The sequence below is a fragment of the Lycorma delicatula genome, chromosome 4, assembly GCF_047948215.1.
Source record: "Lycorma delicatula isolate Av1 chromosome 4, ASM4794821v1, whole genome shotgun sequence".
Taxonomy (NCBI): domain Eukaryota; kingdom Metazoa; phylum Arthropoda; class Insecta; order Hemiptera; family Fulgoridae; genus Lycorma; species Lycorma delicatula.
Window position 1 is genome coordinate 88,604,839 of NC_134458.1, and position 25,188 is coordinate 88,630,026.

The 25,188-nt window shown below is 27.7% G+C and overlaps 1 protein-coding gene across 11 annotated transcripts in view; it reads right to left on the reverse strand.

Annotated features, from left to right (window-relative positions):
• GlcAT-P (Glucuronyltransferase P) overlaps positions 1-25,188 on the reverse strand; it is a 764,160-nt gene that overhangs the window by 520,645 nt on the left and 218,327 nt on the right. For all 11 annotated transcript variants that reach the window (XM_075363549.1, XM_075363541.1, XM_075363537.1 and 8 more), the window contains one exon: positions 17,995-18,058. The gene's annotated coding sequence lies outside the window, so the exon portion shown is untranslated. The remainder of the gene's footprint in view (positions 1-17,994; positions 18,059-25,188) is intronic.

The following is a 25,188-nucleotide window of genomic DNA, read 5'->3' on the forward strand; positions in this document are numbered from 1 at the left end:
ACATTTTCATTCATTTCTAATAACGCAATGTATTTTATACGTTTAATTTGATATGTATATATTGTTACGGAAAAAGTAATGAGAATTTTCCGATTCAGTTTGGAAGCTGTGTAAAAATATTTATATTTATTTATATTATCGTTGTTATGCAACTTTCCATACAGAAGAAGTTTTAAGTGATATTATAAATTCAGTTTATTTTGAATGCTTAAGATTTAAACATTTACTTATTAATATTAATAATTAATATTTATATCGTATTTACAAAAATGACTGATTCTTTTTTCATCTGTTCAGATCTAAAAATTACCAAGTTATCGCGCATTTATATTATATTGAAGCATATTTTATTTTAAGGTAATTTTATCAGAGCTTTTGTTTGATTTAATGGAAATTAAATTGTTTTTTATTTTAATCATACTAACTTTCTTAGAATTGGTTATCCATCCTTATTTATAACCACCCATTTTTTCACACTTAATAGTAATTGGAAATTAATTATATAAATTGTTGTAGTTACTTAAAACGAGGAGAGAGTTAAATTAAAACCGTTAAAAAATCTGATACCGATTTTTAACTTAAATCTAAAAAAAATATAATTAGATAAACGTCAGTCAGTTTTGGCAAAAGAATCGGACGTAAGCCATACTAAACAGTACAAAATTAAAAGGAAAATGAATAGATGAAGTATTAATAAAACTTTTGAATGATTTAGAAGTACGAGTATAATTTACGTAAAAGAAATTAAAGCTGCATAACGAAACTCATGTTTTACTGCTTAATAATTCTTTTTACATCACTCAAAAATTTCACTTATTAATGCTTTTAATATATATATATATATATATATATATATATATATATATATATATATATATATATTCCTTTTAGTACGGTTTGATATATAAACAGAGTGTCTCATGAAGAAACGGATAGAATTCCAAGTCATGTTCTAAAAGTAAAAATAAAGAAAAGAAATAATCATATAAACATGGGTCCGGAAACACTTCGTTTTCGACTTAGAGTTTGCAAAAAATTTCGCCCTGATATCTGCTCCAAAAGTAAAATGAAGCCATACTGAAATTGTTTTATATGGTTTTTTCAATGGCTGAATAAAAGAGATACCAGAAACATCTGTATTAATGTTTGAGAGAATTATTGTAAAACATAAAAAATTGGTCACGCAAAGCAAAACTTTTTATCTTTGACGAACAATAACTTCGTTAAATTGTCAATAAATAAAGGAAATTTGTAGAAAATTTAGTTCTGCTTTACTTTGCATTAGGGAGCTTTTCTTTATTAAAACCAAAATAGAGTGAAACGTGGTAAAAAAAAACTATTATAACTTACATTCATAAGAAATCTGACAACAAAGTTGTTATATTTTCCTGGCATTGGTTATTTATTTTTATATAGTGAAACAATAATGATACATGGAAAAAGTTGAAACAACCTAAAAAATCGATTTTTTTACTTTGATCGACTCCTCCACCCCAACGTATTTTTTTAGGCCATTTACACTACTACTATGCTTAGAATGACATAAAAAAAATTTGTTAAAAAGTATGCGATAAATAAAAAGATAGCTTTTTTGATTTTCGGGGAAGGGGGAGAATTTGGGCCCATTTTTTTTAAATGGTAAAAAAAGCATGTACGCATGTACTGAACTTCATATAAAATGGGGTTATGTTTGCAAAATTTTGAGAAAATTGACCCAAAAGAAATTTATACCCTATCGTCTGGAGATATTGACCCCAAATTTTACCAACAAATTGCGTCATATACACGCGTCTTTGTGCCAACTTTCATCAAAATCGTTTTATCCAGTTAAAATTTATTAAAGTTCAAGTACACCAACACACGTACGTATGTACGAATATTATCCTATACGTTTTGGGGGGGAGGGGTCTCTGGGATATAAAACGTCGATAAATGCAAAAATAAACAACACTTTTGACTGATAGCTCTAGTGCTATGATGCCCAGAAGGTAAAATTATTGTAATTTTAAAACGAAACAATTATTTTAGTATTTGAAAATATCTATAAACAAAACCCATTATTAAAATTATTAAAAGTTGTATTGTAAACTAAATACAATTAAATGTTACTATTACAATTATTGTTCAAAATTTAAAGTATACTTTATTTATTATTACATGTTTATTATTCATTACTTGTTTTAAGAAAATCCATATTTTTGTATTACTTAAAAAGTTATTTTTTTAATAACCTACCATTAATTACTTGGAATAATTGCCCAAAAATTTATAAAAAACCTTCTTTAAATGTTACCTAAACAATAAATAAATAATATCAAGTAAAATTATATAAATTTACTTTAAAAGATAAAGAAATATGTTGAATTGTTAAAAACAAATCCGACTAAAAAATAAAAAAAAGTTCTGTTATTAATTACTTCTAAAAAATTAAAAAAATAAACAGCCTACAATTTTATTATCGCTTTGTATGTTGTTCTAAGACATAATTTACAACACATAATTATAAAGCCAAGGTCTGTATATTATAATTTTCCTTATGCTTTTAAGAACAACAAAATTTGAAATAAACAATTTTTTTCGTTCATTGTTTATGTGTAGTATAAATATATAGTATGGAACCTTAGTTATCTACCATTTACGGAACGCTACAAAATTTAAGCGTGCATTTGAGATCGATTTACAAGTTTTAATCTAACACGAAAAGTTTCAGGATACAATTGTTTGACCCACCGGGTTGGTCTAGTGGTGAACGCGTCTTCCCAAATCAGTTGATTTGGAAGTCGAGAGTTCCAGCGTTCAAGTCCTAGTAAAGCCAGTTATTTTTACACGGATTTGAATACTAGATCGTGGATACCGCCGGTGTTCTTTGGTGGTTGGGTTTCAATTAACCACACATCTCAGGAACGGTCGAACTGAGAATGTACAAGACTACACTTCATTTACACTCATACATATCATCCTCATTCATCCTCTGAAGAATTATCTAAACGGTAGTTACCGGAGGCTAAACAGTAAAGAAAGAAGAAGGATACAATTGTTTAACGATTAAAACCTTGCACAATTTAAACATAAAAAAATAAATCATTAATCAAAATTACACCCTTTCCAGAAAAAAACCTTGTAGTAAAATAAACTTCTGCTTTTTTACCTCAAAATCCTTGTCATTTTTTTTTAATAAGACGTAAAAAACAAAAAATAATAATTTTAATATTTTCTTTTTATTGATTTCCAATGTAGTAAATCAGAATCAACACAATTGTAAATTATTTTCGGGTGAGTGTAATTATTTACTCTTTTTAAAAGTAATATATCATTAACCGTTCTGTAGAATTTCTTGAGCGAAAAATTTTATCATTAATTTTTTAGTTTTACTTTTTATATCAAGGTAAAATTTTACATTTTTGCATCAACACACGTATGGATTTAATTCAGCAATGTATCACATTATATAATTTAATTAGAATCCTACACTTTTTCATTATTATTATTATTATCAAGATGTTACTTTTTATTACACCCAAAATGCGAAGAAATAATATTAAATCGTTTAAGCATTTTAAAGCAATATCATACAATTTTTATAGTGGTTATTGAATTAAAAATACAGCTTTGATCTCATGATTTTGGTGAAGACTTAAAGATAATTTGGTTTCGTTTCATCTTTTTTTGTTAGCTTATATTCAGTCTTTTTTTAACTTTTCTCTCGTAACCTCTTCCACATGTCGAAATCTACAGTTTTCAGAATTATTTGGTGTACTGAAAAAATTACATCGATAATCGGCTTTTTTATTATCGTAAATAACCTTAATATTTACAGAGAAAAATAATTTTTATCAGAAATATTGAACTGTAAAAATAAAGAATAATTTGAATAAAAATCAAATACAGTAAAATAAAACATAACGGTTGCCATGTAATTTTTAAATCAAAGAAAGGTTCTTCTACTTACAGTGAGAAACACGTTCGCACTAGGGTACCGCGAATGCCTGTGCACATAAAGGAAGGAGAACACTCTTCTGCATACAAAAAAGTGTCTGCGTAGGAATAAACTAAGCAAACTGAACTAACATCGTCGGGCGTATTCTTAAAACATATAATTTTATCTAAGGAATATGACATCTGGTGGCAAAATCAATCTATCATGAAATACTCGATATATCATTTTTCATATCAAGAGTTATTCTGTGTATTATCATTTAGTTTTATAGCCAAAACAATATTAAATTCTTCACTAAAGTAGACGTTCACTAAATAATATTTTTTCACGTTATGGAAATGGAACTTTTTTAACCGTTTTATTTTGTAAAAGTTGACAATATTAAAAAACTGGACTACCATTTAAAAACATAATTAAAGAGTTGTACATGGAAAATTTTAATTAATTAAAATAAGCTATAACTATGGGCTTAACTTTTAATCCAAAAATAATGAATGAATTTTAAAAAGTCAAACAATACAAACTTTTGTTAGTCCGTTAAAAATAAAAATAAAAATAATAGGAAATTTTTGCACCGTTACAAAGTGGTTTTTTCAATAATAATTCTTTGTTATACTGCTTCTATTTTTAGTAAAAAAAGAAATATAATATTTTACTACAAGATTTCTGAATGGACAGGGGTAAAATTATTTGTTTTAACCATTTTTAACTGTTGAATCATAGAGATTTCAAGCAACTTCATAGTATGTGTTATAGCAAACTCCAAATAGTATGATAGTGTTTACCTTTCTGTCACTAAATGAACTAAAAATGACTCTTGTAATTGTCACGCTTTTTCCTGATTATTTCCCAAATTTATACTTATTTCTATTAAAACTGGTTATCTGCGTAATTCCTACAGTATCTTAAAGAAACACTAAAAAGTTTTTTTTTTGCTCAGTTTTATTAGGGGAGGGGACTTCTCTTTCTTTAAATTTTATTTTATAATATAAACACATAAAAGGTTGGCTTTAAAGAGTTTATGTTTTGATAGAAAAAATTGAGTTTAGACTAATCATAAACAGTATTTTTTGCGTCGTTTTTGTGATTTTCAATGTATTAAAAGAACTCGTGTAGAAATTAAGGATACAAATAATAAAATCTACCTAGTTTTAACATCTTTGTCGGTAGTATAGTTTCAATATTATATAGCTACATTAAGAGATAATGTAAAAAAATGAGTATTAAGCACACTTAAGAACATATTTACCTGTAATTTAAGTACTTTTAAAAAATTTTGAGACGGACGATTCCAATAGTATTAAATAAAAACTGACAACACAGTTGTAGGACTTTTCCGTCACTCGGCTATTTATAAATAAAATATAATTAATATATTAATGACGTATTGAAAAAATACCACGTTATAATTACAAGATATTCGCTTGAGGTTGAATCCGCAAATTTCGAAAACGATTTTAAATATTAAAATCGTTTTCAGCCCCCTTAAAAATATATAATTTGATACCTAATACGACCATGTTTGTTACTTTTTGCACGAACCCCAAAGTGGGAGTCAAAGTTCAGTTCAGACGAAACCACAATGAAAACAACCATCATAGTGATCACAACAAATCTTCAAAGTTTAGAGGATTTTCTAGGGTAAGGGTGCGATTTTGCAAATATCGTTATTTTTAATTGTTAAGAAATGTGCCTAAGGAAAATATCACCTTAATTAGGTGAAATCTCAAGAGACTGAGGGTGACCTTGCTCTACATTCTCACCCCCTTTAACCTTTTAAGTTGAACATTTAAAGGCATCAGATTATGCAAATAATCTGACCAAGTTTGGTCAAATCGGACCAGTAGTTCTGGAGGTATAAGTTTATTTATAGAACACCGTATACACACACGTACATACGAACATTTAAATCAGGAAAATTTCCATCGGGTTTTTTAAAAAAAATTTTGGGTTCTTTGGCGGTGTCAAAACCTCAAGATCCGGTGAAAACCGCATATGTCGAAATTGGATTGATTACAATACTTTCCCTTCTAGAGCTATCTAGACGGGAAAGTAAAATTAATTAGTATTTTAGCTCTCAGTAAAACAGGAAATATAATAGAAAAGGAAGGTAAGCAACGCAAGGTTTCAATCTTTTTCCGTAAATAGGAAGTATTATCTATCAATGAAAATACAAGCACACCTTTTTATTTGGAAGTCGTACAATTTCGTAACAAAAATTTCAAACCTGCAATTGTTACAATTTATTTTATTCTTAATTTCATCGATTAGATTTGGTTTATTATGTTTATTTTATTTTACTTACATTAATTTTATAGATTTATTTCAACCATCTCACGGTTTGTAATTTAACTTTTTATCGATTGCACAATTTTCATTTATACATTGATTAATTTACATCATAATCTTGAAGATTGTTCGTGGGAATATGGAACAGTAGTTCTATTTAGCGTTTATTAAAAATGCCATATCCAACCGGGATTGGAACCGGGTTTTTAACGGTAAAAGGTTAAAACGCAATAATTTCCATATGATAAACTAGGTTTACACTATCGCATATATTCCAGTACTCATAATTCACTGAATTAAATCAACATTTTTATGTCGTTGTCAACACACAAATTCAATCAAGTATAAATCAAATCATTTGTCGCCCGGTGTGCTTTGTACTATACTGTATACGACTGGTATTAAAAATATTTTGTCTGAAGAATAAAACGTAATTTACAGTGCATTGTGAACATCATGCACAACGATAATTCCACAAAGCCTAATTTTCTAGTAGGCCTAACCAGCGTTCCTTAGAAAGTGTACACTCTTTATTTTTTTAATTTATATCATTTTTACGTAATCTATATTTTTTATTATATTGTATTTGTATAGTATTTGAATAATTAAACGAGGTCAAACTACTCATTTATATGCGTTTGCTCAAAGCTGCTGCATGCAGAATCCCTACAGTTAACATGTGCAACATTATCACTGTGCACGATTGTCGTGTAACCACTTAACATAGGAGCAGAATGGAATGTTATACTAGCTTATATACTACTGAAACAACAAAAATATCTTATTTCCTCCCACTATTTCATCAAACTGCACATCTGTTCTGTTTCTGTTTCTCCATTGAAAATGAATAAAGTGTAAGCGTTTACGTTTGCAAGCGTTCTACATACTCGTACACTGGACTGATGCGTATGGATAAACATGTGATGGGAGAAATGTTTATAAATATATATATAAAATAAATGAAATATACAGTAAAATAGAAATAAACCAAAGTAATTTGTTAATGTGTAACTCCGTTCTAATAAAAGATAAATTTGCGTTTGCTATAACAGATACGTACGGAATAGAGAAGATTATAATCTAATTTGTTTATTATGAACTTATATTTAGAGATTTGCAAACCTTTACGATGTTATTAAAAGGTAACGTAAGGATACTTAATAGTATAATATTCTTTATACTGAGCCTCTTTTTTCATTCTAACGATAAAGAAATCATTTCATTGCACTTTTCTTAAATTTTTATTTAGAATTTTTATCAATTTTTTGCACTTAATCACAGTTATATGATATAAAGAATTACGAAAAAACAATTTAAGGAATGAAATTGTTATTACTCCAATCACGAACCACGTTTTTCCGTTTTGCATTAAAAAAAAAGAATTATAATATTTTAGATTCTAGGTTTTCTTTTTAAATTTTACAATTAATTACAGACCATGAATTTTTAGACTAATAATGTAAAAAAAAATCCGTAACAGTATTTCTCTGACTAATAAATCTATTGTAATTACAATAAATTCTAATCTGTATGCCTATGATATAATTTTAAATTTATTTGAAAAAAAATAATTTTTAATTAAATCTGTATTTGATAATAACTCAGTCAACTTCTAAATCGAATAGCCACGTTTCTCACACTCCCTGTCTTCATCATACCATCTTTGAGCCTCTATAGCACGAAGTTATCTACTTTTCCATGTTTTTGAAGAATGCAGCTCTGGTATCTCCCCTTGGTTTCTTCCCTACTGCTTTTACTTGGAATATATTTATTAAGAATTGATTACGCCGCACATACGCTCGATAAATTTTGTCCTTCGTTGTCCAATTAAGTTTAAAACCAGTTTGTTTTCATTCACTTCTTCATTACTTTTTTTATCCACTCGACTTGTCTTCGTTGGTTTCTTTAAGATCCACATTTCTTTTGCCTCAAGCCTCTTCCTTGCCATTTTTCCACGGATTCACGTTTCACATACCACATATACATTTTAGCTAACATTTTCCTGCCCGCTAAACTTATATGATTATTAATAAATTCGCTTTATTTTGGAATGCCTTTTTAACTAGTGATATTTTTCTGTTAATCTTTAATATTTTAATTTGTGATGACGGTACCTGCTGGCAAAAATGTTCAATCATTTCAACATCGTATTTTTAAGTTTTATATCAGTTCTTATATTCTCTTTTTTCTTTCTACTCGTATTTATCACTATTGTTTTGGTTTTCTTCCAGTTAATCTTAATTTAAATTTCTTATAAGGTTTTCAGCAGTGTTTCTAGCATTTTGGTCATTTCATTTTTTAAATCTGCTATTATTACTGTATCATCAGCAAAGCTGATACTGTGAATACATCTTCCATTAATTTTAATGCCTTTGGGCTTTTCTTTCCTTCTTTTGAGTGCTTCTTCTATGAACAAGTTAAATAAGTAAGGAGATAAGAGACAACCTTGTGTCACTCTTCTTACACACGCTTCTTTCACACAATCATTTATATCAATTTCTGTCTTTTGTAACTTTTACGAATTTAAAATCAGACTTCTATCCTCCAATCAAGTCGCGAATATTCTCATTCTCTGAAACAAGATATCCTAGTCAACTCCGTCAAATACTTGATGATAATACTGCAGTATAAGTTTTCAATGTTCAGAATGTAACAATTATTTATAAATTACGTCAAAAAAAAAAAAAAAACAATAGTAACTCTTAAGGACCTTTTTCAAAATTTGCTGTATAAATTAAAAGAAAATAATTGAAAAAGGGTATGTTTTCGTAAGATTGTAATACCATCTGGCAAGAAGGACATTTATGTCTATAAGCATGTTAACCTCTTGATCCACTACAGTTATATAAATATCAGTAATTTAGCCATTTTATTACTATCATTACACTTAATTACATATTTTAATAACATTAACTTTGTTACACACTGTTAAATACTTGATTTTCTTTACGCTATCTGGATTAGAAACATATCCTTTATTCCCATACACGTAAATTTTCAGTATGCGTAATTCCTGTTCGATAAACCGGGTATGATTAAATTATCATACAAACAACCCTAAAAGCGTTACGCCTTGTCTGATCGCAGTCATTTTGGTAAATTTCAAAATACAACCGGATTAGTTCAGCACTCAGTCTCTCACACTTCACCTACTATATGACCTTAATAGTTAACTAGTTAACCCAGATACAAGGATTTATGTATATGTAATTTAATTCGCTTTGAATAGATTACAGTAATAATAATCGCTTGTTCTTAAAGTTACTGAACTTTTATAGCATACAACTTTAATATTAGTTAACGTCAATCAATAGATCGAAGTGATTTTTATCATGAAATATTTCATCAGATGATATCATTAATCTAATAATATTAGTAAAATCTCCTTTTTATTTTATTTATCAGTCTGTATTTATATAAAAATTAAAGATTTTATTAACAAACTTAACAGAATTTCTAATAAAACGAAGATAACTTTTTTTTTCAAAAATTTTACAATTTTTCAGTGCTAAAAAAAAACTTTTTTACACAAAACCAACCTATTGTGTCGCTAATTCATTACAACTACGCGTGAAAATAATAATTTCAGTACAAGTAAATATTAATTATATATACTAACATTCCATTAGCTTCTGAAAGGCAAAAGTGATAGCAACTTAGGGTTTGAAGGTTCTACGTTGAACTCCGATTAAGTATGGCATTTTTCATATTTTATATTTCATTTTTCACGTAAAAAACTGTAATACTAATTTGGGGAAGAGCCTGTTTTTATTTAACGAATGAATAATTATATATCTTATAGTTGGCGTAAGAAATTTAAAACTATATGATAATATTGTTCTAGATAATGCATCAGATCTGGTTTTTTTTTAATCATTATGTGTTATACATATTACAAAAAACCTGAAAATAAAGTAAGAAATCTTTTTTATTTATTTTAAATCATCGATAACAAATTAAAAAATCATTGAATTTTAAAAAGACTATAAACTGAATTAATTGTTTAGAAATTAAGGTTTGGCACGAAAATAATTTTTTTTTCAAAATTTCTTACGATATACACTACCGATTTTATTGATGAAACTAGATTTAATAAGCTCAAAAACGATTTAAAACGAGTTATCCATGAAATGTACCATCATTTACTAATAATTGAAACTAGTTATTCAAGAAGCAATGAAAGTATTTTTATAGTATCTTAATAATTAATTAAGTTAACTACGGTTATATCCGTCGTCATGCTTTAAGGTTTTGTAGTCGGCGAGTTTAAACGCAATATTAATGTTTGTATGTAAGCTTATTTCCATTTGTTATATTAGTATTTCAAATTCAATGAATGAATACAGATATAAAAGCCATATACTCTGCTCAGCGACAGTAGTGAAATCTATGTAGAGGTGAGCTCTACAGTTATCGGTACAACACCAATCACCAGTCAACTAGCAACAGCAGTGGTATTGTGAACAGTAATATAGCGCTCAATAACAAATCTTTTTTTATAGTTTCCATACCATAAGTATTAACACTATCTGTCCGCGAAATTAATTTAGTCTACTAACATTCATCGCTAGCAAGAATTGTTGAATGAATACGTCAAGAATATTAACCTCTCTAATTATATTTTTTTCTAAAATAAACAATAGATGCACAATAGTATCATCAGTTTGATTTTACTGATAAATTACTTTTTTTTTACAGGCGCATTCACAATTAATTTAGTATAAATTTTCATTCAATAGTTTTAAATTACCGCTTCACAGATCGTATATGAGATAGGTGATGTACTAAAAAAATTAAAAAAGATAAATGGTAGTATTACTCGTAGATCGGAAAAACAGACGAAAATCATGACTCAAGAATTTAGGCTGAAATAATATGGCACTGATCGTTTAAGATTTATTAGGTGATTTTTGCGATAAGCTAGTAAAAAAACTTTTCCAAGAATCAAAACTTTTTAATCTTTCCTAATAGTTTTTTTATTTATCGACTTGGGTGGAAATCAGCCCTCCTGTTCCTTAAAAATTCTGGTTCATCGCCAGCCTTCGTGGTGCAAGTGGTAGCATCTTGGCTTTTCATCCGGAAGTCCCGGGTTCGAATCCCGGTCAGACATGGCATTTTCAAACACACTACAAATCATTCATCTCATCCTCTCAACCAATACCTAACGGTGGTCCCGGAGGTTAAACAAAAATAATTCTGGTTCATCAAACTATGATGTGCGTTTGTCGGTATAACTTTTTTCGCATCAGTCATTCGACTTTTCTTTCTTTTCTTTTTTCCTGTTTAGCCTCCGAGAATTACCGTTCAGAGTATGAATGAGGATGATATGTATAAGTGTAAGTGAATTGTAGTCTTGTACAGTCTCAGTTCGACCATTCCTGAGGCGTATGGTTAACTTAAATCCAACCGCCAAAGAACCCCGGTATCCACGATCTAGTATTCAAATCCGTATATAAGTTACTGCCTTTACTAGGACTTGAACGCTGGAACTCTCGACTTCCAAATCAGCTGATTTGAGAAGACGCGTTCACCACTAGACCAACCCGGTGGGTAAATCAGTCATTCGACTAGTTGATTTAACTTTACAGTCCTCTCTCTATTATATTCAACTTAAAAATCAAATACACCGTAAATCTTTATTTATACGCTTTTTTTAATTATATTAATATTTGTATTTCTTTGGTTTTTTACCATCCATATTTCCATCTACTATTAGGTTAACTAAACAAGGATGGCTTATTATTTTTCCACCCACCTTATTCTTATTTTAATGAAATTTTATCATAAATATCTTTCTATTCCAGCTCATATTAACACCTTTTAGTGACGTGTTAAGATGCTTAATTTTCAACACGTTTGAAAGCACCTAACATTTTCCTTCTTTGGTTATCTTACTGTCTATGAAAATATAAGTTAAGTTCAGTAAGACGCTGAACTTCGTGAGACATAAGCGTCTTATATTCATTCTATAACATTCAACCTTCTTAAAAAATGTAAATATATTTTAAAACCCATTTCCAACAATAAAGTAATTTACTTGCAAACAAAACATGCAATTAATTGAAATTTTGATTTGTATAAAGTTAAAAAAAAAAATATCTAAGTATATGTACATTAGTTTTTTTTTTTTCAGTAAGACAAAAATGCTTTTTCTTCTTTAATTTTCTTCTCGCTGCATAAAGAAAAGTCAGGTGCACTTGACTTCCCCGCAGTGAAGTACTTAACATTTGTAGAGCTGTTTTCATATCATTGTTACAACCAGCAGGACTACAAAATCAAAAAGAATCTTACAGTTCTTGCTTTTACACTCGGTAAGTATGTGAAAATGTTTTTCTTTAAAAAAAAAATGTAGGCTATATGCATTAAAGCCTACTTGTATATATATACACATACATACACATTTTTATAACGCTCAGATACATGTGGTAAAATAAATCGAGAGTTTTTACATGTAGTTTCTATACAGACAACATTTTTTAATTACTCTGAAAATATTCTAAGACAAGTACGTGATATATCATGCAGTCTCTAATTAATGACCTTACTCCCATCTTTATCCACTTGTTTATCTTCCTAACCCTTGAATGGGGGAATACACACACACACACACACACACACACATATATATATATATATATATATACACACACACACACACACACATTTTATTTCACTTCAAAAGATTTTTACGTTTTTTAAATAATATTTATCTTTACAAAATTTATTTTAAGTCCGTTTTATGAATCTATATCTATCTGTACTATAAAATTTTAATGTGTAATATATATTATTATACTTAAATTATATTATTATATTAATATATATTATTATTTAAAAGTCAGTAAACTTTGAGAATTTTTTTTGTACGATTGTTTCTTGCAATCGTAGAAAGGTTTGATGTTGGAAAAATATTCTAGATAACATTGAAGCTAAAAGTCAAAATCAGTAAATTGAATTAAAAATTATTTAATTAGATGTGGTGTATTACTATATTTTTAGAGACTTTTGGTTTTAAATTCTAGGGATCAAAACTTTTTATGTAAGAATTCTTTGATAAATCGGACTACAAAGAATACCGTAAATATGAAATTTATTCATTACTTTACTGTAATACTTAAAAAATAAGTTAAAGAAGAACTACAAGAGAAAAAAATCAGAACGCTATCATTTTTTAAATATATTTTGACATATTAATTTTTCCACATCTCTGGTTATAAAAATTCATTTAATATGTTTTAACCGCACTCTGTTACCGATCAGAAAACTTATAGCTGAGTCAATAATATTTTAACCTCGAAGAAATTACTACACGAAATAAATTATAGGAATGGGTTCGGAAGAATGTGTAGAATAAAAGTGTTCCCTAGTAGATATGAGCGATTAATTCTTTAATTTCTTTACTAACAAATTAAGGAAAAGGGTTTAGTTTTTCGCCAATAGCGGCTTTGTTTTAAATTTAATCAAAAAATAAAAAGCAGCTGAGGATATTTCGCATAAAAAACCTCCCGGGTACTTTTTTCTGCGAGCAAAACTAAGGGCGTCAGCGAAGTTTACAATAAGTACCAAAATCGTGCTACTATCATACATAGGTTGCGTAACTCGAGGGCGCGCAATAAATAAACTTCCATAATTTTGCCCTGACAGAAATAATTAAAAAATTCAAAAAAAGACTGATTCATAAGACCCAAGACTATAAATTAGTCAAATTTTCAAAGTATTTTTAATTTATGATCGTCCGTTAATAGGGATCTACTGAGAAAATTGGCAACTTGTTGATAAAACGCTTATAACAATAAATAAATTGCAAAAAAATGAAAAAGTCAATATAATATTTTATTCTTGAGCATACTACCTACTCATTCCATAAGCGATATCTCTATATATTATTTAATTGTTTATTTATCAACATTTGAAAACTGCATTTTTTTTAGGTTTTGGTACCTTGGCTAACGCTCAAAATCTATCATTATTATTTCTGTTTCTTTTTTAAAATATATAAATATATTAATTGTTATTTGTAAGGTAAATCATGTACTTCAAGATGGAAGAGATGGTTTTTCAAAAACTTTAATTTTTCAATGAGTTTTAGGAATTAAGTGTTAGTACACTTGGTAAACACATGAAAATGACGCTATAAACATATTGTTATAAAACCTAATGAAAACAGATATTTTTATGCAACTTCTAGATTTATGTAAAAATACGTCATTTATCAATATTTAACCTTATATCTATTGATTTTGTAACTGATTTGCTGTTTGTGGAAAAGTTTGCTGCTGTTTGTTTTTTTTTTTAAATATTTAGTTTTTCGACAATAGATGATACTTTTGTACCTATGGTAACGACGGTGGGCACGATGTAGACGGATGTAACTGTAGTTATGTGTTAGGAGATAAGCCTGTTCATTACGTGTTTTTAATTTGGTTCGCTTTAAGGTTTATATTTTGTATTTAATACTTTACATTCATTTATTATAATAATTACTTTTTTCTTTGTTTATTGTGTACTTTATTTATTAGTAGAGAGACGTTAACAAGAGATTTTAAAATTATTTGAAACACCGAAGTTCGTATGCATAAATTATTTTCTGGGTAAAAATTATTATGAAATGAACGACTGGATGTCAAAATAATAATTAAAAGTGACACGGTAAAAATAATTACAATTGTAATATCAGATTTACAGGAATCGCAACTCCCTTCCCCAGATTTAATATGATTCCTAAACGATGAGGATAAATTTTTTTATTATCTATATGTAAAATACTTATCGAGTGATTTTGAGTGGTACTTATTGAGTGAGTTACTCTTATCATATAGTTGAGAGCACAAACATCTCTATTATTACGTAAAAAATGAAGTTATAAATCTCTCTTGAAATAACACTATAAATTCACCCCTTATTTTTTATTTAGAGTAAAGATAATATTTAACCGAATAAAAATGTAATTAATGTACACATTAATTAAAATAATATAATTATTTAAACAAATATTAAATAAGTAGAAAGTAGGAAACTTCAAGAAAAATTATTATAATATATTTATGATGTAAAGAGAAAAAAGTAAAAAGGTGTCAAAATCGTTTTCCTTGCAACTAAAAGAGAGTGGTTTGTAGAGTAATTTTATCCGACACAGGGATATCTTTTGGAGATTATTTCATTTAAAATTAAACTCTCTCATAGCTTATTTAACTTCCTCAAATTAATTTAACTCTTTCTATATTCATTATGTAAAAAGTATATCAACAAGAAGCTCGGAGAAAAGTAATTTTAAATAACGTTCTTAACAAAATATTCTTTACGTATATCCTATTTTTCTTGATTAATGAATTAAAAAATAATGATCCTTGCGCATGTTACCGATTTAAAAAATTATTTACTGTTAAATTTAATTATAATTTAATAAGAACCAGTGTCTTAAATCTAATTTTTTAAATTTTTGCTCTGATAAAATTAGCATTCGTTAAATTAATTTTCTTATACAGAGATCGAACAATAAACTATATATAGTTTCTTATAGTAAGAAACCTAACCTTGGTAATTAATAAAACGTTTTACTCCTTTCTATAGTTATCATAGTTTACAAAATAAATTCTTAAATCGATAGCGTTTTCTTGCGTATAGTCATCTTATATTGTTTAAATTCCCTCTCTCTAAACCGATACCTGATTTCTATGCAAATCGGGCGACAATATATGAAAATGACCTTCCTAAAATGTGCTCACCTAATTAGAAGAATAAATAATAAACGAAGAGTTGCTGTAATCAGTGAATTAATAAAAGACTATTGCCACTCTATATATATATTTTTTTTCTTCTAAGGTCGCTTTAACAGATAAGATTCAGTTTAGTTACATTTATATTTTCCTGGTAGAAGAATTCCTTTATTTTTTCTTCGTTCCAGTTAAATAACGACATATAAAAATATTATTAAACTGTTGAGTCAGCTTAAAAATCGCTTTCATGTATCTAGTTATGTATTTCCTTTTTTTAATTTTTTTCTGTTTAGCCTCCGGGAATCACTGTCAGGTGATTCACTTCAGAGGATGAATGAGAATGATATGTATGAGCGTAAGTAAAAAGTAGTCTTGTACAGTCTCAGGTCGGCCATTTCTGAGATGTGTAATTAGTTGAAACCCAACTACCAAAGAACACCGGTATCCACGATATAGTATTCAAATCCGTATAAAAGTAACTGCCTTTATTAGGATTTGAACGTTGAAACTCTCGACTTCCAAATCGGCTGATTTGGGAAGACGCGTTCACCACTAGACCAACCCGGTGGGTTAAATTAATTAAACCTGGATGCTTAATGTACGATTTATCAGCTTAACTCATATCGTTACAATATTCTACCACAAACCTGACCTGCTCTTCTTAAGCCTTCATTTAGAATTTTCTACCCGATGGGTAGTTTCGTATTTCCTAATTACATTTAACGATCTTGGTTAATGAAATTACAAAAGAATATTGAAAATGATCGGTTTTAAAATGGCTCTGATAAACAATTTATTGAGGCTATAATTCAAATTATTTTACCTACTTCATTTACATTAAAAATCAATAAAAAATGTCCCTTCGATTTTAAGCGAAACTGAAGACAAGTACAAGTCACCCAAATTTTCTCGATCGTACGTCTATCACAAGTAATCCGTTGAACGGTTGAATAATTATTCGGCCTACTTGCTCGCATATTTAAATTTAGCAAAAAGAGAGAGTGAATCGATGATGTGGCTTCAAATCGTTGTAGACAAAGCGTAGCAGAAGACCATGTAGCTGACCACGACAAAGAGCTAGAGTTCTTTGGACTGCTTTTATTTTCTATATATTATTTACCACATAATAGTTGGCTTTATAAAACAGATTATTTACAGATATACCCGTCATTAAACTTATTTTATTAGATTTCAGCTGAATATTATCGTTAATCTAGTACACAGATAAATATTGAGGATGTTCGGGTTTTCCGAATATTTCCTACATATTATACCTCATGTCTGAAAGAGGTGAAGGTACATTATTTTTTTTAATAGATTATAAAAGAAATATTAAATTACGATTAGCTTTCTAGTCACAAAATTTTCAGTTTCTTTGTTGAATGATTCGATTGGATTTCGTTGTCAAACCACATTAAAGGATTAATTACATAAAAATTACAAATAGAATTCTAGCGTTTGAAAAAATTAACAAAATTAATTTTTACACGGCTGCCCAAAAAGGAGTGTAATGCATTTAGGATGTATGTATATTTATTCAACCGTAGCAGTTCAACGGCTGAACCGATTTATATGTATGACCCCGCGTTGGAATTCTTACGTTACCGGGAGGGTTAAAAGCTATATATATATATATGTGTGTGTGTGTGTGTGTGCGCGTGTGTTTGAATAAACATAAAAAATTTGAAAACAAAATTATACTATGTACAAATACTATAAACAAAATTGTCACCCCCACGCTCTTTAATTATCCTATATTAAACAGCAATGTTTTCTTTTTGGTAGTCTTGTTTTTTAATTTTTAATATTTTTCTATGTAAATTGAGGGAAATATCAAATTACTTGATGGATAAGAAATAATTATTGTTGTGTATAATAGCATCCCACTCCATGTAATGAAAAAAATTACAAATACACAACATTTTATTGCATTAAAAATGTACGTTACATTTTGATAAAATTTGTAACGCAATTTATATTTTGTTATACAAAATATATTTTATTATTTTTGTTTATACTGTTTAGGGTTTAATAATAAAATGAGTTACTTACATGAATAAAATTCTTTTCGAAACTGATCACAGAGTGTGTGATTTTTGATGGTGAAAACCCCAACCTGAAAAATGTACAAAACATTTAATAATACAGATTATTATAGTAGAAATAATTTTGATTTATATTTTGACTTATTGACTTATTTTCTTATATTATACGTTTTATATCTTTGCCGATAAGTTTGATATAACTTGGTAAATTAGGAAACACAAAATACTGTTTAAAGAAAAACTGTAGTTTATAAATTTGTTTGTAGTCAATTGTAAATCAGGATACTTAAGCCAAAATAAAAGACAGAAAAGAAAGAAGATTGAAAATGAAACATATTTAGCTCATTATAAAAATAGAAGAGCAGAGAAATCGACTGGAAACTGATCACAAAATAAGTTTATTAGAAACAAAAGTTTAAAAAATGTTTAAACCGGAATTAGTTGACAAACTTACTTTATCAACATGAAACAGAAAGTTTGTAGAGGAATAACGTTAGGGGATTAATATTTGATAGCGTTTATTAGTTTTAAATTTGTTAAATGAATTTTTACAAGTTCTCTTTCATAGACACAGTAAACTGTAATCACCTTCCTTAAAATTTATTCATGGGCTGGAGTTCGTATGATTGGTTTAAGGTTCATTCTATCTATACCTTTTTTGATACAAATTTTTATCTTATCGCACCTTGTATTAGGGTCGGGCATTGGCTATTAACCGGTAACCGTTTGATTGGGTCTGCCTAAAATAATATTTCTTGTTTTTTGTTTTTTTAATTTTTTTATTTTACAAACACGGGTAGAAATATTCGTTTTATGGGGTTTCGTAAGTATTATTTATATGTTAATTAGTTATTATTTTTTTAATTAATTTATTTTTTATATATTTATTCCTCAATATCTACTGATGATTGTTTAGCGGTAAAAATAACCCTAGTATTTGATTTAAATAGATTTTTCTTTAAAATTTTTTGAGGCCTTTTTTGTTTACTAATTCACTTCAATAATATTTTAACATTGATATCTGTAACTAGATTTAAATCTTAATAAATTGTTACATTTTGGCAAAATATTTCAAAAACAAAAGAAATAAACTAAAAATTAGACATCTTTTCCGGATAAAAGTGTTCCTTGTTTTTTTTTTTATGAAGCTATTTTGTGGTTATATAATAATTAATATCAGGAGGAAATCTAGTTTTTAACACATACAGTAGAGGAAACTCTATCATTTTAAAAATAATTCGTTGGTGATTTTTACTGGCAAAATTGCACAAAAAGAAGTTTGAAGAGAAATATATTTGTCTTAAAAATTTGAATATGTATTTTTTAGTTATGCGTAGCTAACACAACACGAACGATATTAAATTATCAGCGGAAAGAAATAATCAAAAATGAAGAAATTGGCAAGAAAAAATTTATATTTTCAAAGCCAATAAGTTGACAGAATTTTTTACAAGATAAGTTAGATTAAAGTTCAGAAGAAAGCTGCTAATTTTTCTGTAGAAAAACTAAGGGACGAAAGGTGCATAAAGTGGTTGTACGCCACCTAACATAAATCCCAAGTCACATCTAATCTCAAGAATAACAAATCCTATCACATGTTCAGTAGAGTAAGTGATTTCCCGTTGATTTCTTCACTGGGCCATAATGCATATCATAATTAGTCTGGCTAGTGCTATTTGCACCTCAGATGTTTTATATGCGTTACAGCCGTAGGAAACTCTGAGACAGATAGTGGTAACAAACTAATACACCTCTTTCTGTTGTGAAACAATCTGTATTATACATACTGTTTCATCTCGACTTTCGACGAACAGTATGATGTTTTTTAAAAACAAAAACAGTATTTTCTATGCAATAGATTATTATAAAGAAAATCAACCGAGAATTTAATCTTAGATCAAGTGACAGTAGTGTTCATATGGTAATAAAAAATATGTCTGTGTAATAGCTAAAAAGATGTTTATGTATTGAAACTTTTATGTTCATTGTAGTACCTTTTTTTCTCCGAATTGTTCACCTTGGAACACGTTACATCATTTATTTATTTGCGGTTGTTTATTTTTTCTGTTTTTCTATATGTCTTGTACTTCATTTTTTCTATCTGCTTCGTTTTCTGTTGTTCTTGCGTATTGGTGCTTCTTGGAACCTTTTATTTTCATCTTTTAATATTCTCTTTAATATTTCACTTTCCCTTATAATTTCTTCATTTATCTTTAGTTCTTTTAGTTCTTGGAGTTGTGTGAACCAGTGTTGTAATTATATTCAGTGTGAAAACGTAATTGTTTTTTAATTTGAAGTTTTTAAAGCGATCAGTGTGTGATTTTATATCGCTAAAGAATCTATTCTGTTATTTTACGAATAGAATAATTAATGGATTGTTTTTACTTCCTTATACAAAGTAAAGGAAGTATTGTGATCGCTAAATTTTCGGTTTTCAGATTTCAACGGAAATATTCTTTTTGACCATCCCTGAATCCATTTTGACTAGTTTCGCCCTGACGTCTGTACGTATTTACTACGTATCTCGCATAACTCAAAAACGATTAGGCGTTGGATGTTGAAATTCTATTTAGGACTGCTGTAACATCTATTTATGCACCTCCCCTTTTTATTTCAATCGACTGGGCCAAGAATGGCCAAAAAATCCCAAAATTCAAAACATTTGGATTTTGGACTTTTTTTTAATTACATCTGTATATATTTATATATATTATGTATTAATTCACTATAGAGCATTATAAAGATGCTTACACGCGGGGATATGGAAATGGAAATTTTCAGCAAAAAATCCCATACCTGACTGAGATTCAAACCCAGGCCCTCCGGATGAAAGGCCGAGACTCTATTACTACGCCACAGAGATCGGCTAAATTTATATTTTTTATCGTATATAATCAATTGTACAGATTCCTGATGTGATTTATATAACTTATTATTATTTACCGATGAGAATAAAAAATGTATTTATTTATTTATTCTGAAGTGGTTTACTTCAACCATCTCTATTTACATTGTTCGAAACCATCTCACGTATATTTTTTTACATTATTTGAAAATAAATAAATAACTGTATAAATTGAAGTAGGGAATGAGAAAAGTTACTGTTATATGAAAATGCGAAATACTGGAACGATTTCCATCAAAATAAGAATAAATAAACTTAAGAAGCTTAAACAATGATATTCCATCTATGTTAAAATCCTTTATTAACTTCAGTAACAGTGTAACGTTTCTCTTTTCCTCTTACAGAAACTTACTTGCTAGAATTATATACTTCTATTTAAACTTAGATTCATCATCATATTGAAATTAATTAAAGAAATAGTTTTTTTCAAATCTCAAATGTATTTTGTTTACGCTTATTAACATACTTGCGTGTTAATTTTTTTGCATTAGTAACGCTTATTTACTAATTTTATGTGAGAAACATCATAATGTAATGTCAGCGTTTTATTTCAATATAAATAAAATAAAAACACTCAGTACAATACTTCAGTTTCATTAATGTTCTTCCTTTTACTTTACACCAACTCAGCAATACGTGTAATTTTTCACTTATTCAGGTTATATAATCAAATTTCTGTTATTGGGTTAATTAATATCGTAAAACACATTTATTATTTTTCTTTTCTTTTAATTTAAATATTTTAATTGACACGTATTAATTGCCTGTATTTTTCACACAATTCAATTAGTATTTCTAACACGAGATCTTGCGATCAACCATTAGACAATTAATAAATTAAAGTAGAAAAAATAGTTTTCAATTTTCTTAGCTAAAAAACAAAATTATCCGTTAAGGTAGGTAATAAAACTTATTCATTCTTTCGTCACCGTTATTAACCCTGTTTTAAGAACTTATAGATGAAAATTGCTCATAAAAGGGTTATAATTTTTTTTTAATTATCAGGTGAAGATTAAAATGCTTACTTTAAACCAGTTTTTTTTTTTTCTAAAATAATACGGGAATAATATATACGAGTGTGTGTATATATATACATATATATATATATATACATATATATATATATATATATATATATATATATATATATATATATATATATATAAGGCTTTTAATTATTTTATAAAATTATAGAGCGTATAATTGTAATCGGATAAGTGAATATTTTAAAGGTTGAAAGATAAAAAAGAGTAGGTTTCTGGGTATGCAGTATCCTTGGACACAAAAAACAGTTTCTTTTTTGGGAGGTGGGCGCCTGATCCAACTAATGGAAATAGTATGAAATTGTTTAAAATTAGACTCGGTGTTCTTTAAGCAAGTAGACAAATAATGAAGAATAAAAAACTGCTAAATTTTATAAATTTCTCATTGAACATTCCATGAAAGATCTTAATAAAGCTCATCTTGATTTGTATTGACAAAAGTATTAGGAAAGTAATTAGTTCTCTAACTAGACATGAAATGCTTAGAAAATCTAACAACTAAGGATCTTAGTAGATCTCTAAGGATCTACTAAGAAATTTTTTACAGGTGGGGTACTTAAAACTTAACCTGCCTCTCTAAAAATATAATTTTATATATAAAAAAAAATAGTTTTCTATTTTTGTCGAAACTGTAATGTTGTTTCACGTTTTGTTATGTCTTGTTTGTAAAAATTGTAAGAAAATGCTAATAGAAGAACTGTAAATTGACTGGTGAAATCTATTATTACTTTTAGCCTCTACATATGATGAAACTTAAATTTAATCTAACTTTACAAACAATATATGTATGCATATTCTCTGTTTAACTGTACTTGCCGGGATTCAGTATAAAAGTTTCTTTAATAGAAAATGTTTTTATGTAGATTATTTAATGATTTACACGATACGCCCACGATTCAAGAGACACAGAACTTATGTTAACCAATTTTTATTCAGAAAATTACAGTAAAATATTTTTTTGCATATCAATAAGAATAATTTTCTTATTTTAGAAAACGTTTTAAGAAGAATTATTCCATACAATTCATCATTAAGCTATTAGAGAGGGTTGCAATAAAGGATATAATTGAAAAATATATTTATTCTATTAAGAAATAATATAGAGAATGGTTATTTTTTTAAATTTATTATTTTTCTTATTATTTACTTCTTATTTTTATTTTTGCTTATTATTTATTATTTTCTTGTTATTTATTTATTTTTCTTTATTATTGTCAATGCCAAAGTTTTTAGATTCTCTCTTCAAAGTTTGTTCGCGTTGAGCCTTCAACTATTTTCCTCTTCTACTTTGCGTTAAAAAAATACCTGTCTTTGGACGAAGTAGTTGTTTAATTTATGACAGTGGTTAATTGATGATTAAAAACAAACTGCGAATTATTCGGCAAATTTTCGTTTAAACTCATTCTGTTGTTTTAACGTACGGTAGGAAAACTAATGTAAATTCGAAATGCTGTAACGATCATGTTGTCACAGAAACTTAGCCCTGTATCGGGTCAATTATAGAAATTAGGGTACAAATGGTTGTACGGTATGTTTGTGTAGTTTAATTACAGCTAAAGTTTGTCATTATATGAGCCTATTGTATTTACAAGTATCTTTATACGTATACATTTTGTGTTTTCTTGGTTTTTTAGCGAAAACCTTTAATTAAATTTATATCTTAATATTTGAAATCATATAGTAAAATCCATTTTGTTAATTATTCGCCAAATTGTACGTGAACTTGTATATTCATTTTTACCTATTTTTTCTTAAGCTATATTAAAAAATAAGCGATCTTTTTAAAATAAATTGATTTCGGTTATTTTAGAAAAAATAAAAATATATTCGATTTTGGAAACTTTTGTCATGAAATCAACTATTAAAATCTTCAGTCATAGTTTAAAATTATGGTGTTTTAACCTGAACAAAAACTCTAGGAATAAGGAGATTCTGTAAAAATTTACCTATATAATTAAAAAAAAATGCTTTAATAATTTTGAAATTAACTTTTTAATAAATTCACTTTTCTCTTTAAAATTTGTGTACAGTGTCTTACCAAGAACGAAAAAATCTCAATAGATGTTTTAAAAGTAAAAATAATGAAAGAAGTGTACATTAACATGAGTATGAAAACGCTTTATTTTCGAGTTAGAGCTTGGAAAATATTCGTCCTCATTTCTACTTCATGGGTAAAATGAAGTCATTTTAAAATTCTTGGAATTGAAACTAAGGGATAAATTTGATGGTATCACGTGGTTTTTGACCTGAAAAATTGAATAAAGCAGGTCTCACAATTATATTTCATGGAGGTTTTTTAAAAATTATTGTAAAACACAAAACAGTGGTGCGGAAAACACAATTTTTTTAGGTTTGATGTACAATAACTTCGTTCAATTGCCGGTAGACGGAAAAGTTTTTGCAACAAATTAGAAGAGAAATTAATTCGTTTAACTTCAAGGCAATTGAGATTATACGAAACAGACCTGATACATTTAGAAGAGACATAACAAAATTTTAAATCGAGTGGAATATTACTTAAACAAAGGACACTTTGAACAATATTTGTAATTCGTTTAGATTTATTTATTTTTAGTAATTATTAAATTAAGTTAAAAATATTTTGAATGATTTTGGTTTTCGATATTTTCCAATATTAAAATGATTTAGTTTTGGTTTAGAATTATGGGACAGCATTTTTCTACCCCCGCTTCGATCTGTTTTGATTTTAATAAAAATCGAATTTCTTAAACTTATCTTCATTCTCAATTTACATTACTTAGATAGATTTTCTCTCAATTAATTCCTGTACAAATTTTGTTACAGGATTTTATTTGTTTACTGGCAATTTAACGAAGCTGTACGTCAAATCTAAAAAATTATGAACACTAATCTGTGTGTTTTAGAATAATTTTCAAAAAAAATATTAGAAATACAGTTCTGAGACCTATTCTATTAATTGCTTTCAGTTCAAAATGTATGAAACTATCAAATTTACCCCTTTAACATGATTTCCAATGACTTGATTTTTGGTGTATGTAATTTTCATATAATTGTAAACAAAATTTCTAGGTTTTTCGAAATTACACTTTGAAAGGGGTGAAGAAAGGTAAAAAAAATTTGAACAATGCTTGCAAATTTTCTCCATTTCCGATTATACTAAACGAGATATTCACTAGATTGGAGCTTGCAAATACTTTTCAAATAAATATGTAAAAACCATTTCGGGTTTTTTTTAAATTTCGAATTTTAAGGGGTGCGACGATGTACGACG